At 43.8% G+C, this 13832-nt stretch overlaps 1 pseudogene; it reads left to right on the top strand.

Annotated features, from left to right (window-relative positions):
- LOC112624357 overlaps positions 1-11210 on the top strand; it is a 30804-nt pseudogene extending 19594 nt beyond the window's left edge.
- Positions 11211-13832: the final 2622 nt, after the last annotated feature.

Genomic DNA, 13832 nt, shown 5'->3' with positions numbered 1-13832 from the left:
AAAAAAAAAAAAAAAAAAAAAAAAAAAAAAAAAAAAAAAAAAGAAAGTGTGGTACATATATATATATATACAATGGAGTACTATTGAACCATAAAAAAAGAATGAGGCTGGCTGGGCACAGTAGCGCACACCTTTTTTTTTTTTCCGGCTGGCTCACGCCTTTAATCCCAGCACTTTGGGAGGTCGAGGCAGGCAGATCACTTAAGGTCAGGAGTTCGAGACCAGTCTGGCCAACATGATGAAACCCATTCTCTACTAAAACTACAAAAATTAGCTGGGTGTGGTGGCATGTGCCTGTAGTCCAGCTACTCAGGAGGCTGAGGCATGAGATACTTGAACCTGGGAGGTGGAGGTTGCAGTGAGCTGAGATTGTGCCACTGCATTCCATCCTGGGTGACACAGCAAGAATCTGTTTCACATACACACACACGCACCCAAATGAGGAGGCCAGGCAAGGTGGCTCATGCCTGTAGTCCCACAACTTTGGAAGGTAGAGGTGGGAAGATCGCTTGAGCCAAGGAGTACAAGACCACCCTAGACAACATAGTGAGGCCTCATCTCTATTTCAGTTTTATTTCTAAAATATTATTTAGGCCAGACACAGTGGCTGGCTCACACCTGTAATCCCAGCATTTTGGGAGGCCGAGGTGGGTGGATCATCTGAGGTCGGGAATTCAAGACCAGCCTGACCAACATGGAGAAACCCCATCTCTACTAAAAATGCAAAATTAGACGGGCATGGTGGTGCATGCCTGTAATCCCAGCTACTCTGGAGGCTGAGACAGGAAAATCGCTTAAACCTGGGAGGCGGAGTTCACGGTAAGCCGAGATCACACCACTGCACTCCAGCCTGGACAGCAAAAGTGAAACTCTGTCTCAAAAAAAAAAAAAAAAGTAATATTTTTTAAAAAATGAAATCCTGTCATTTGCAACAACATGGATGGAACTGGAGGATATTATGTTAAATGAAATAATCCAGACACAGAGATACAAACTTCTCATATTCTCACTTCTTTGTGGGACCTAAAAATCAAAACAATTGAACTCTTGGAGATAGAGGATAGAGCAATGATTACCAGAGGCTGGGAAGGGTGCTGGGTGGCAATGGGTATGTTAATGGGCACCAAAAAAAAATTATTAGTTAGAATGAAGACCTAGTTCTTTTATTTATTTATTTTTATTTTATTTTATTTTATTTTATTTTGAGACGGAGTCTCGCTCTTGTCGCACAGGCTGGAGTACAGTGGCGCGATCCCGGTTCACTGCAACCTCTGACTCACTGTAACCTCCCCCTCCCGGTTTCAAGCGATTCTCCTGCCTCAGCCTCCTGAGTAGCTGGGATTACAGGCGCCCACCACTATGCCTGGCTAATTTTTGTACTTTTAGTCCAGACGGGATTTCACCATGTTGGCCAGGCTGGTCTCGAACTTTTGACCTCAGGTGATTCACCTACCTCGACCTCCCAAAGTGCTGGGATTACAGGTGTGACCCACTGCACCAAGCCGAAAATCTAGTTCTTGATAGTACAACAGGGTGACTACAGTCAGTAATAATTCACTGTGCATTTAAAAAGAACTACAAGAGTATACTTGGATTGTTTGTAACACAAAGAAAGGATAAGTGCTTGAAGTGATGCATACCCTATTTACCCTGATGTGATTATTATGTATTGCATGCCTGCACCAAAATATCTCACATACGCCATGAATATATACACCTACTATGTACCCTCAAAAATAAAAAATAAAAAATAATTAGGCAAAAGGAGTGATGTGGAGTGAGAAGAGAGAAAGAAATCATAGCCCAGGGCTTTGGAACTCTAAATTCACGGTGTCCAGTCTCAGAAGTACCTCCACACTAGCTGGCAATTCTTTTGTGTTCCCAGCAAGCTCTCACTCCTCTGATCATAGTGACTACTGTGTTTCAAACTTACTCTCTACTCTCTTCTCCTCCTTCCTTCCCATTCTCAGCCAACAATCTCACTCCCATCTCAAGAGAAAATGAAACCTCCAAACAAAATGTGCTCAGCCTCTGTCACTGACCACTCTCCCCATAGAGGCCACCCATCCTTTCTTCCTGCCTTTCAGTGGGAACCTGAGGTGGCCTTCCTCATCCCACATCTCACTCCTCCCCTGCACTTGGTGCCCCGCCCCTCCTACCTCCTTAGAGCTTCATACCTCTGAACTTCCCTTCTTTTTTGCTCACCTCTGAGTACTTTTTCTCTGGCTCCTTTCCTGTCAGCATTTAAACATAATTTCCCACTCCATGTAAAATCCACCCATTCTCAATCCTTCAACCCTGAAGGTATAGGTCTACCTTTCTCTTAAGAGACAAATGTTCTACACAGTTACTTCATTTATTCAGCAAATTTTAATATTTGTGTCTGCAAGTGTCAACTACATGCCAGGTTTTGTTTTAAGCACTAGGGATTCAACAAAGAACACAGTAGACTAAACTCCCCCCGCCATAGAACATCTATTCTACTGACGAGCTGCAACCCTTTTCTCATTTCCAATTCATGTCACTAATCAACATCATCTGGCTTCTACCTCTACTGTCTTTTGAAAACTGCTTTTGCCAAGATCACTAATGATCTGCTTGTAAATCACACAGAAATATTTCAGTTCTTATGTGATTGGACCCAGGTTTTGCAGCACTGATGTGATTGACTACCCCTCCGTGAGACCTTGGGCCCTTCAGGATGATGTCTCTCCCCGATTACAAATTTTTAATGGCTGAACATCCCTTTTAGGATAAGGTTTTAAATCTCCAACTGTTGATAAGGCCCTTACTGATGGATCTTCTGCTTTCCTCTCTAGCTTCAACTCTTACCTTCTTAGCCATAGGCTTGGTCTGCCATTCTTGGTTTCAACCATCCAGATTCCTCTGAGATTCCCTGGATGTTCCAGGCATCCCTCCTCTTCTTCTTCTGGCTCATCCCGACTCACCCTATAGGCCTCAACTTTAGCATCCTTTACTCTGGGAGCCCTGGGCTCCAACCTGGAACTTGGAGCCGTTCTAATGTGCTTCTATAAGAATCTCTAATTATACATCTGGCAGTGCTTATCACAGTATGTTATCCTCAGCAGTTTACCTGTCTGTATCCCCCCAGAATATATAAGACCCAAAAGAGTAGAGACTTTCTCTCTCCTTCCTTCCTTCCTTCCTTCCTTTCTTTCTTTCGAATACATTCTTCTATTAAGAAACTATTTCTTATTCAAGACCTATTTCTAGCATAGTGCCTGGCACAGAGTAGTTCCTTAATAATTATTGATTGAATTAAGATCATATGTATTAGTCAGATGGGTGGCTCAAGCCTGTAATCTCAGTGCTTTGGGATACCGAGGTGGGAAGATTGCTTGAGGCCAAGAATTGGAGACCAGCTGGGCAATACAGTGAGACCCTGTCACTAAAAACCATTTTTTTAGTTAGCCTGATGTGGTGGTGTGCATCTGTGGTCCAAGCTACTCAGGAGGCTGAGGTGGGAGGATCACTTAAGCCCAGGAGTTTGAGGTTGCAGTGAGCTGTGATCATGTCACTGCACTCCAGCCTGAGAGACAGTGAGACCCTATTTCAAAAAAAAAAAAATATTGTAATTTAAAAAAGGTTGTATTTATTGAAGACCAACTTTATGCCAGGCACTGTGCTGCATGCTTTACAAATAGTATGTCATGTAAGCCTCATAAAAAACACTTTAATAATTTTTATGATCTGAAAACTGGACCGCCAAAAGGTAAAATAACCTGTTCCCTACTATTTAGATCTGTGGTTGCCCATAGCCCAGTAATTAACAACTTCAACAAAAGGAAGCATCAACTGAAAGTCAGGATAAAATACCTAGTCAAGGCCAGGCACGGTGGCTCATGCCTGTAATCCTAGCACTTTGGGAAGCCGAAGCAGGTGGATCACTTGAGGCCAGGAGTTCAAGACCAGCCTGGCCAATGTGGCAAAACCTGGTCTCTACTAAAAATACAAAAATTAGCTGGGCATGGTGGCACGTGCCTGTAATTTCAGCTACTTGGGAGGCTGAAGCAGGAGAATCGCTTGAACCCAGGAGGCGGAGGTCGCAGTGAGCTGAGATCGCGCCACTGAACATCAGCCTGGGCGACAGAGCGAGACTCGGTCTCAAAAAAAGAGAAAGAGAGAGAAGACAAAGGAGCCCCCTGCAGTTCAAGGACCTGACCTGGAATCTGATCAAGAGGACTGAGCTGTATGTATTGCATATGTGTACATATGTATGCACTATGTGTGTGTGCGTGTGTGTGTGTGTGTGTATCTGGCTCTCTCTGGGCTAGACAATTCTTTTTTGTTACTTTTGAGACAGGCTCTTGCTCCAGGCTGGAGTGTAGTGGCAAGATCAGGGCTCACTGCAGCTTTGAACTATGGGGCTCAAGCAATCCTCCTGCCTCAGCTACCTGAGTAGCTAGGACTACAGGCACGCACCATCAAGCCCCAGTTACATTTTTAATTTTTTTTTTAGAGGTGGGGTCTTGCTATGCTGCCCAGGCTGGTCTTGAACTCCTGGGCTCATGCAATTTTCAAACCTAGGCCTCTCAAAGTTTGGGGATTACAGGCATTAACCACTGTACCTGGCCCTGACTAGCCAATATTTAAGACATAGCAAAGAAAGCACACCTTTGTTATACAAACTAATCAATCCGGAGCCCTACCTCCTCCATCTGGCCCTTACACTCCATGATGTGGTATAATATTCCTTTGCCTTAATCATCTCAGGCCCAGGTGCCAGGCAAACTAGAGACCACCCCTATAGCCTAGAGCCTGTGGAAATTATTCAAAGTAGCCAGTTGGACACCGTTTACCCTATCCATCTTGACTTTCTTTCAGGGATGCCCTGATTAAAACTCTGGCCTAAACCCTCTGCTCACTCCTGTCTTTTGCCTCCCACCCACTCTGGTGTCTTTTCCACGCGGCCCTGGATGGAGTGGCATGCCTCCTGTCTCTAGAGCCTATGAATATAATAAACTTTATTTTCCTCAGCCTCTCCTGTGTGTCTTCTTGTGGCCACACTGACTGATCATCTTATAAAAGAATATAATCTCTGGGCACAGTGGCTCATGCCTGTAATCCCAGCACTTTGGGAGGCCGAGGTGGGCGGATCACCTGAGGTCAGGAGTTCAAGACCAGCCTGACCAACAAGGTGAAACCCCCATCTCTACTAAAAATACAAAACTTAGCTGGGAGTGGTGGCAGGCACTTGTATTACCAGCTACTTGGGAGGCTGAGACAGGAGAATTGCTTGAACCCAGGAGGCAGAGGATGCATTGAGCCAAGATCGCACCACTGCACTCCAGCCTGGAGCGAGCTGGAGTGAGATGGAGCAAGACTCCATCTCAAAAAAAAAGAATATAATCCAGGAGGTAGGTATACATGGAGATTGTCCTGAAGTCAAGGGGAAGAGTCTACCAAATGCCAGATGCAGGTGAGGAGCAACCCATCGGCTTAAAGGAAGACAAGCGGAAACCATGAAGTCTGGTCTTTTGTTAGAAGTATGGCTGTTAATAGGCTGGGTGAGGTGGCTCACATCTATAATCTCAGCACTTTGGGAGGCCAAGGCAGGAGGATTGCTTGAGCTCAGGAGTTCAAGACCAGCCTGGGCAACATGGCAAGATCCCACCTCTACAAAAAAAAATTTTTTTAATTAGCTGGACATAGTGGTTCATGCCTATAGTCCCAGCTCCCCAAGAGGCTGAGGTGGGAGGATTGCTTCATTCCAGGAGGTCAAGGATACAGTGAGCCAAGATCATGCCACTACACTCAAATTTAGAAATGTGACTGTTAAAATTCAATTGGCCGGGCACAGTGGCCCACACCTGTAATCCCAGCACTTTGGGAGGCCAAGGCAGGCAGATTGCTTGAGCCCAAGGGTTTGAGACCAGGCTGGGCAGCGCAGTGAGGCCTCATTTCTTAACAAAAAAAAAAAGAAGAAGAAAAGAAAACAAACAAACAAACAAAACATAAAAGACCATATGAACTTTATACAAAACAGAGAAAGATGTTGCTATGGTTTGGATGTTTGTCGCCTCCAAACCTCATGTTGAAACTTGATCCCCAGTGTTGGAGGCAGGGCCTAATGGGAGGTGTCTGGGTCATGGGGAGGGATCTGTCATAAATAAATGATGCCCTCCCTCCAGGTGAGTGAGCTCTCGTTCTGTATTAGCTCCCACAGGGCTGGTTGTTAAAAACAGCCTGGTACCTCCCTAGTGGAAGCAGCCTGCGGCCCGCCCCAGACACAGATGCCCCATTTGAAGTTTCCAGCCAACTGAATGATACGCCAAATAAACCTTTTTAAAATAAATTACCCAATCTCAGGTATTCCTTTACAGCAACACTAAAGGGACTAAGACAGATGTTAACAGCAGTATCAATTTTTTGGTGACCAAGAAATAATACATTAAACATTTTTCCACCCTCACATGACAGTTTACTTATTATAGATGATATTTAGCTATGTGTATCTACATTTCAGGGAGTTGGCTAAGGATGATCTAATTTTTACAAACTAAAATGATGTAAAATAAGTTTCTTGTTAATATTTCTGTACCATATAGTCTGGTTTTCAGAAACGAATTACTGGAATTAAGCTGGAAATGCCTGTCTATGCACAAAATCATCAGCAAGACTAAATTAGCATTCTTATCCTTACAAAGAAATTCACTCGGCTGGGTGCAGTGGCTCAGGCCTATAATCCCAACACTTTGGGAGGCCAAGGTAGGCAGATCACGAGGCTAGGAGTTCAAGACCAGCCTGGTCAACATGGTGAAACACCATCCCTCCTAAAAACACAAAAATTAGCTGGGCATAGTGGCGTGCACCTGTTGTCCCAGCTACTTGGGACGCTGAGGCAGGAGAATTGCTTGAACCCAGGCGTCGGAGGTTCAGTGATACCAGATCGCGCCACTGAACTCCAGCCTGGGCGACAGAGCGAGACTCCGTCTCAAAAAAAAAAAAAAAAATTATCTCACTTGGGTCCTCCTTTGACTTCAGGAACAATGACTTGCCACTCTGAGCCCAGAGCCCCTTCTAGACCACATTCTGAATTCCTGGAACCTTGGAATTCCCGGAACCTTGGAATTCCGTTCAGTCAGGAAGAAGAGCAGAGGCAAAAGGAGTTTGTCAGCAAGTCAGCCCCCTTTTGTTTTGTTTTGGTTTTTTGAGACAGAATCTCACTCTTCACCTAGGCTGGAGTACAATGGCGCGATCTTGGCTCACTATAACCACCTCCCAGATTCAAGCCATTCTACGGCCTCAGCCTCCCAAGTAGCTGGGATTACAGACACGTGCCACCACGCCCGGCTAATTTTTTTGTTTGTTCTTTTAATAGAGATGGGATTTCACCATGTTGGCCAGGCTGGTCTCAAACTCCTGGGCTCAGGTGATCCACCTGCCTCAGCCTCCCAAAGTGCTGGGATTACACACATGAGCCACTGTGCCCAGAAAGATCAGCCCCCTTTTAAGGAGCTTTCCAAGAAATCCCTACCCTGTTTACATCTTCTGTTTACATCTCATCTGCTAGAACTCTACTGGATGATAACCCTACCTGTAAAAGAGGCTGGAAATATGGCTGAGAACATTGCCACAACCAAAAAATAAAAGGGTTTCTACACTTAAGAAAGAAAGGGAACTTGGATTTAGATAGGCAAATTGAAGTTCCTGGCACAGATGGAGTTATCTGGGAGAGGAACTATACTCTTTTCCCAAATCAGCACTCACTGTGTTTTGGTTTTTTGCCTGTTCAGCTAACAAGTTCAATAGCATGTCCAATTGCTATTAGCAGGGGGAAATATCAGAAGAATATCTGAATATCTTGCCTATCCCTTTGTCAGAAAATTGTTAATGCTTCCAATCCACCTAAGATAGAAAGCTCCGTCCCTCAACAGCTTGTGAAGGTTTCTATGTTCGGACTCCAGAAGCATCTGAAATAATAAAGAATGGACTATTCTGGCTGGGCGTGGTGGCTCACACCTGTAATCCCAGCACTATGGGAGGCCAAGGTGAGTGGATCACCTGAGGTTAGGAGTTCAAGACCAGCCTGGTTAACATGGTAAAACCCCGTCTCTATTAAAAATACAAAAATTAGCCGGGACTGGTGGCACATGCCCATAATCCCAGCTACTTGGGAGGCTGAGGCATGAGAATCACTTGAACCCAGGAGGTGGAGGTTGCAGTGAGCCGAGATCATGCCACTGCACTCCAGCCTGGGCGACAGAGCAACATTGTCTTAAAAAAATAAATTAATAATAATAATAAAGAATTGACTGTTTAATCTTAAAATCACACTATATGTGACTATCTATACATATTCCACGAAACTTTGCTTACAGATGAAGAACAAAAATACATATTCCACTGCCATTCCAAATTATGGTTGACAACTTTTGTTGCTTTTTTTTGTTTTGTTTTGTTATTTTTTTAAGATGGAGTCTCACTCTGTCACCCAGGCTGGAGGGCAGTGGCACGATCTCGGTTCTCTGCAAGCTCCGCCTCCTGGGTTCAAGTGATTCTCCCGCCTCAGCCTCCCCAGTAGCTGGGACTACAGGCACCTGCCACCACACCCAGCTAATCTTTTTTTGTATTTTTAGTAGAGACGGGTTTCACCATGTTAGCCAGGATGGTTTCGATCTCCTGACCTCATGATCTGCCTGCCTCGACCTCCCAAAGTGCTGGGATTACAGGGATAAGCCACCTTGCCTGGCCACTTCACAGCTTTTGATCTAAGATGACAGAAGGAAAAGAGAACAAGAAGGGAGTGGTCAGCAGGTGTGAGCACACAATAAATTCTGGGGTCACAGAAAACACAGCACAGCCAAATACTGCAGTGAAAAAGTAAGGGAGATCAGCCAGACAGAACTCCTAAGAGTTTCCAGGTTCTGAATGAACACGTCTAAAGTGGTCTGCAACCTTGATGCCAGGAGTTCAAGGCCAGCTTGGGGAACATAGCTAAGATTCTGTCTCTTTGGGGGAAAAAAAAATCCTTTCAGCAGAATTTATTTATTTATTTATTTATTTAGAGATGGAGTCTTGCACTGTCACCCAGGCTGGAGTGCAGTGGCACGATCTTGGCTCACTGCAACCTCCGTCTCCCAGGTTCAAGCAATTCTCCTGCCTCAGCCTCCTGAGTAGCTGGAATTACAGGTGCCTGCCACCACGCCTGGCTAAAATTTGTATTTTTAGTAGAGACAAGGTGGTCTCGAACTCCTGACCTCAGGTGATCCACCTGCCTTGGCCTCCTAAAGTGCTGAGATTACAGGCATGAGCCACCTCGCCCGGACAGAATTTATTTTCAAAAAGAAAACAATTAAAAATAAACAAGCAAATAAAATTAAGTGGCCTGGAAGAAAAAAAAAAAAAAAAGACCAAAAGAGAGGGAAGTAAGTACAATTCTGACTATGGAAAAGCTACCCCAGTCAGTGTCCCACAACCTGCCGCTTCTATCTCCTCATATCCCTGTATCTGTTCATATGGGCACTACCACTTTTCTTACAGGGGTTAAATAAAGAAAAAGCCCCTAGAAATTTTTTAAAAAATAATTGGACTGGGTGTGATGGCTCACAGTTGTAATCCCACGACTTTGGGAGGCCGAGGTGGGAGGATCACTTGAGTCCAGGAGTTTGAGAGCAGCCTAGGCAACAAAGGAAAACCCTGTCTCTACTTTAAAAAAAAAAAAAAATTAGCAGGGCATGGTGGTGCACACCTGTAGTACCAGTTACTCAGCAGGCTCAGGTGGGAGGATCACTTGAGCTCGGAAAGTTGAGACTGCAGAGAGCCTATGATCGTGCCACTGCACTACAGCCTGGGTGACAGTGTGAGAGATCCTGTCTCAAAGAGTAATAGTAATAATTAGACCAGGCGTGATGGCTCACGTCTGTAATCCCAGCACTTTGGGAGGCTGAGGCAGGTGGATCACGAGGTCAGGAGTTCAAGACCAGCCTGGTCAAGATGGTGAAACCCCATCTCTACTAAAAATACAAAAAATTAGCCAGACATGGTGGCGGGTGCCTGTAATCGCAGCTACTCAGGAGGCAGAGGCAGAATTGCTTGAATCGGGAGGCGGAGGTGGCACTGAGCCAAGATCATGCCACTGCACTCCAGTCTGGGCAACAGAATGAGACTCCATCTCAAAAATAAATATATATTAATAGTAATTGTAAAAATTACCCACAGGGGTAGGGCACAGTGGCTCATGCCTATAATCCCAGAACTTTGGGAGACCAAGGCAGGAGGATTGCTTGAGGTCAGGAGTTCAAAACCAACCTTTTTAAAAAATTTAGCTGGGTTTGGTGGCCTGAGCCTGTTGTCCTAGCTACTCAGGAAGCTGAAGAGAGAAAATTGCTTGAGACTAGGAGTTTGGAGGCTACAGTGAGCTATGATTGTGCCACTGTACTCCAGCTTGGGTGACAGAATGAGATCTTGTCTCTAAAAAACAAAATAGATTACTTAGAGGGAATAAGACCTCTAGGATGGGAAGAGGCCACAGAGCAAAGTCCTCCCCATTCTGGTATTTGGACATTCCATGTCCCCATATTAAAGGCTGCTCCTGCAAAAAGTAAAGTCTGCCTAACCAAAAAACCTTGTCCATATACGCAGAGTCTATTGGGAAACAACCTAGAGAAAACTCATGCTGGCTATTTAGAAAAATCAAATTAAGCTGTGCTACATTGTCTAATCAAACTCACTAGAAAGATCATGCAACGTGCATTACACAGGAACATAACCCAAAAATGCCAACACAGAGATCACTGTGAAATTCCTGAACTTGGCCAATACCCTACAAATTTAAGAAGATGGATCTTCTTCCCACTAGCAAGTCTCTACTTGTTCCTGAAATAAATTAATAGTCCCCTCATTACGTATCTCCTCCCATTTTACACAAAGAACTTAAGGTCCCAGAATAGGTTAAAAAATGTTTTACAATCACCACCAAGCTGGGCACCAGGGATATAGCCGAGACTGACCCCAAGACTGAGCAAGAACTCACCTCAGTGGTGCAGACACTCCTGCAGCAGATCCAAGATAAATTTCAGACCATGTCTGACCAGATCATTGGGAGAATTGATGATATGAGTAGTTGCATTGATGATCTGAAGAAGAACATCGCAGATCTCATGACACAGGCTGGGGTGGAAGAACTGGAAGGTGAAAACAAGATACCTGCCACACAAGAGGTGAAGGTTGCTAATAATTTATACTGAAATCTGGAACACCATTTTTCCAAGCCAAGAGAAGATTGAATGGCTTTTTGCAGCTAACTACTATGTGTAGACAGGTTTTACATTATAAAAAGTGTGCATTTTTATCACATACTATATAGTTAGTCTATAGAGTGATTTACCCCCCAGTTTCTTAAACATGATATCTTCACATCTTGGACCTTGGTCAATTGTGCTGTTATTAAGCATTAAAACTTTGCCGGTTCCTGCAAAAAAAAAAAAAAAAAAAAAAAAAGTTTTATTCCCAAATTCCTATTCTTCTTTGACCCAACTGGAGGCCACACTCAGGTGCTTGGGTTGAGTCTTGTCCTTTCTTCAACAGCTTGCATCAACCTCCATCAAGACTGGGATTGGAATAACTTAAGCGTCTGCTAAGCTAGACTGCTTCAACCCCAGTGTCTCATGTGTTTCAGCCCTTCAACCAGTGAGTTTAGAAAACCTTAAAGAAATCTTCAGAACAAAATATAAGCATTATAGCGCTTACATCTCAGCACCCACACATCCCTAACAGCATTTTTCAAGTCAAAGCATATACTACATCTATTATAACCTAAATCCACATCATCATTGCCAGCCATAGATTATACCAGATAGAGTATTAATATTATTGAGGTGAAGAATGTAGATTGTGAAAAATAGTAAAAGCATTATTATTGATATATAAGCATGGGCTATTTGGAGAAATACTTTGTCTCAGCCAACCAAGTGCAGCCTAGAACCAAAACACGCCAAAGGACCTACTTTGGCTCTTTCTCCCTAAGCATTTGAGTCTCAGACTTTTCCAATTCAGAGGGAAAAGCCCATCCAACAAAAAACAGCAGCAACAAAAAGCTTACCCAACAAAAAGTTCTGTTCTGAAAGACAGAAGAGGAGGGCTGGAATTTTCTAAATAATTCCCAGAGACTGGCTTCTTCCTCCTCAGGTCTGGGGAATAGCAGGGTCAGCTTACTTCCCCAGCTGTTAGAAGAGAAGAAACCCACACAATGCCAAAGAGCCCACCCAAGAGATGATAAAAATCAAAATAGTAGCTACCTGGAAGAATGGGTGACTGAAAAGGGGCTCTAGAAAACTTTTCAGTGTCATGAATAGGTTGTCTATTTTGATCTGAGTAGTGATTACATGTAGGTATAACAGGCAAACATTCATCAACCCGTTCACTTAAGATTTGTACATATCACTGCATGTAAATTATACTACAAGAAAAAAAAAAAAAAAGGAAAAACATTCTCACACACATGCAAAAAAAACCTTTTTTCCCAATAAGAAACACCCCAGCCTTTCCCCAGTTTTCTGGATTACTAGAAGTGATTGATTTCAAAGAGAGAACAAAGGGGCAGCCCAAAAGAGGAAGACTATGATCTCCAAGCTGACTTGTCCCCATCTCCATGAAATCTCACGGAAGGAAAAGCATCTCAAGGAAAGAGAGGCAAAGAGATTATCAGGGTTCTTCCAAGAGGAAACAATCCTGCACTTTCACCCTGGCAACTTGGGTCTCGTGAAAGAGAATGCGTTCAGAAAGTCATCACGTTAAGGTGCATTGTGACTTTAAATCCCTTTCGTTAGAAACAATGTGTACTCCTCTAGGGAAACCTGGCCCAACATACCTGAGAATTCCAGAAGAGCCGTTCTAGCCTCTGAGCAATCCCTGCCTGAAAGCACAGTTGCACAATCGCAGTTCAATGAATCTGAGCCACAGATTCATCCTCGGGGATGTGCCAAATGACTTTCATTTTACAAAGGTTCTTACATTATTTAAATTGAGGAAATAATCATTTGAAGGCATCAGTTAAAACTTAAAAAAAAAGAAAAGAGCACAAGAAAAAATATATATATATTAGATATTTTAAATCTTAAGGCACTGCCATACCCGCATACCCCATGCATGGGCGGGAGGATGGTATCTTCTTCTCCAACCTGCCCTTTGCGTCCTCACACACAAACCACCACCGCCACTCAGACAGGTGAATTGTTCTGTGTTCCTTGACTGGGAAGAAGGATGTGTCAGCAGATAACAAACTTTAAGGGAGTTTATTCTTGAATTGGGATTTTAAAACTTAGGTCAGGCAGTTGGGATGTGTGAGCAGAAAAAAAATTAAAATAAAAAATGAAAAAATAAAGAAAACATAGGTGGTTTAGACGTCAAAAAGAAGCCATAATACATACAGTATATTGAGGAAAACACATGAGTAGAAGGGAAATGTCCCAGTCTTACCCCATCTCTCTCCAGTCTTCAACCTCTGGACTAGAAAAGAGTCCTCAGCCTTGAGGAAGAGTTTATCTTACTTCAGTGGAAACAGAGAAGTAGTAACAGAGAGTCTAATGGGTCCCAAAAAGAGGAAACTTGCCTCCAGCTCTTGAGCTGTGTAATTGACATAACTAATTCCATCTTAGAAAAGGACTCCCTTTTGGTTGGGTACGGTGGTTCATGCCTGTAATCCCAGCACTTTGGGAGGCCGAGGTGGGTGGATCATGAGGTCAGGAGGTCAAGACTAGCCTGGCCAAGATGGCAAAACCCCATCTCTACTAAAAATACACAAATTAGCCAGGCATGGTGGCAGGCACCTGTAATCCCTACTCAGGAGGCTGAGGCAGGAGAATCACTCG

Source organism: Theropithecus gelada, chromosome 5 (assembly GCF_003255815.1).
Source record: "Theropithecus gelada isolate Dixy chromosome 5, Tgel_1.0, whole genome shotgun sequence".
NCBI classification, from domain to species: domain Eukaryota; kingdom Metazoa; phylum Chordata; class Mammalia; order Primates; family Cercopithecidae; genus Theropithecus; species Theropithecus gelada.
The sequence above is the reverse complement of the archived record's forward strand: the minus strand, read 5'-3'. Positions and strand labels throughout refer to the sequence as shown.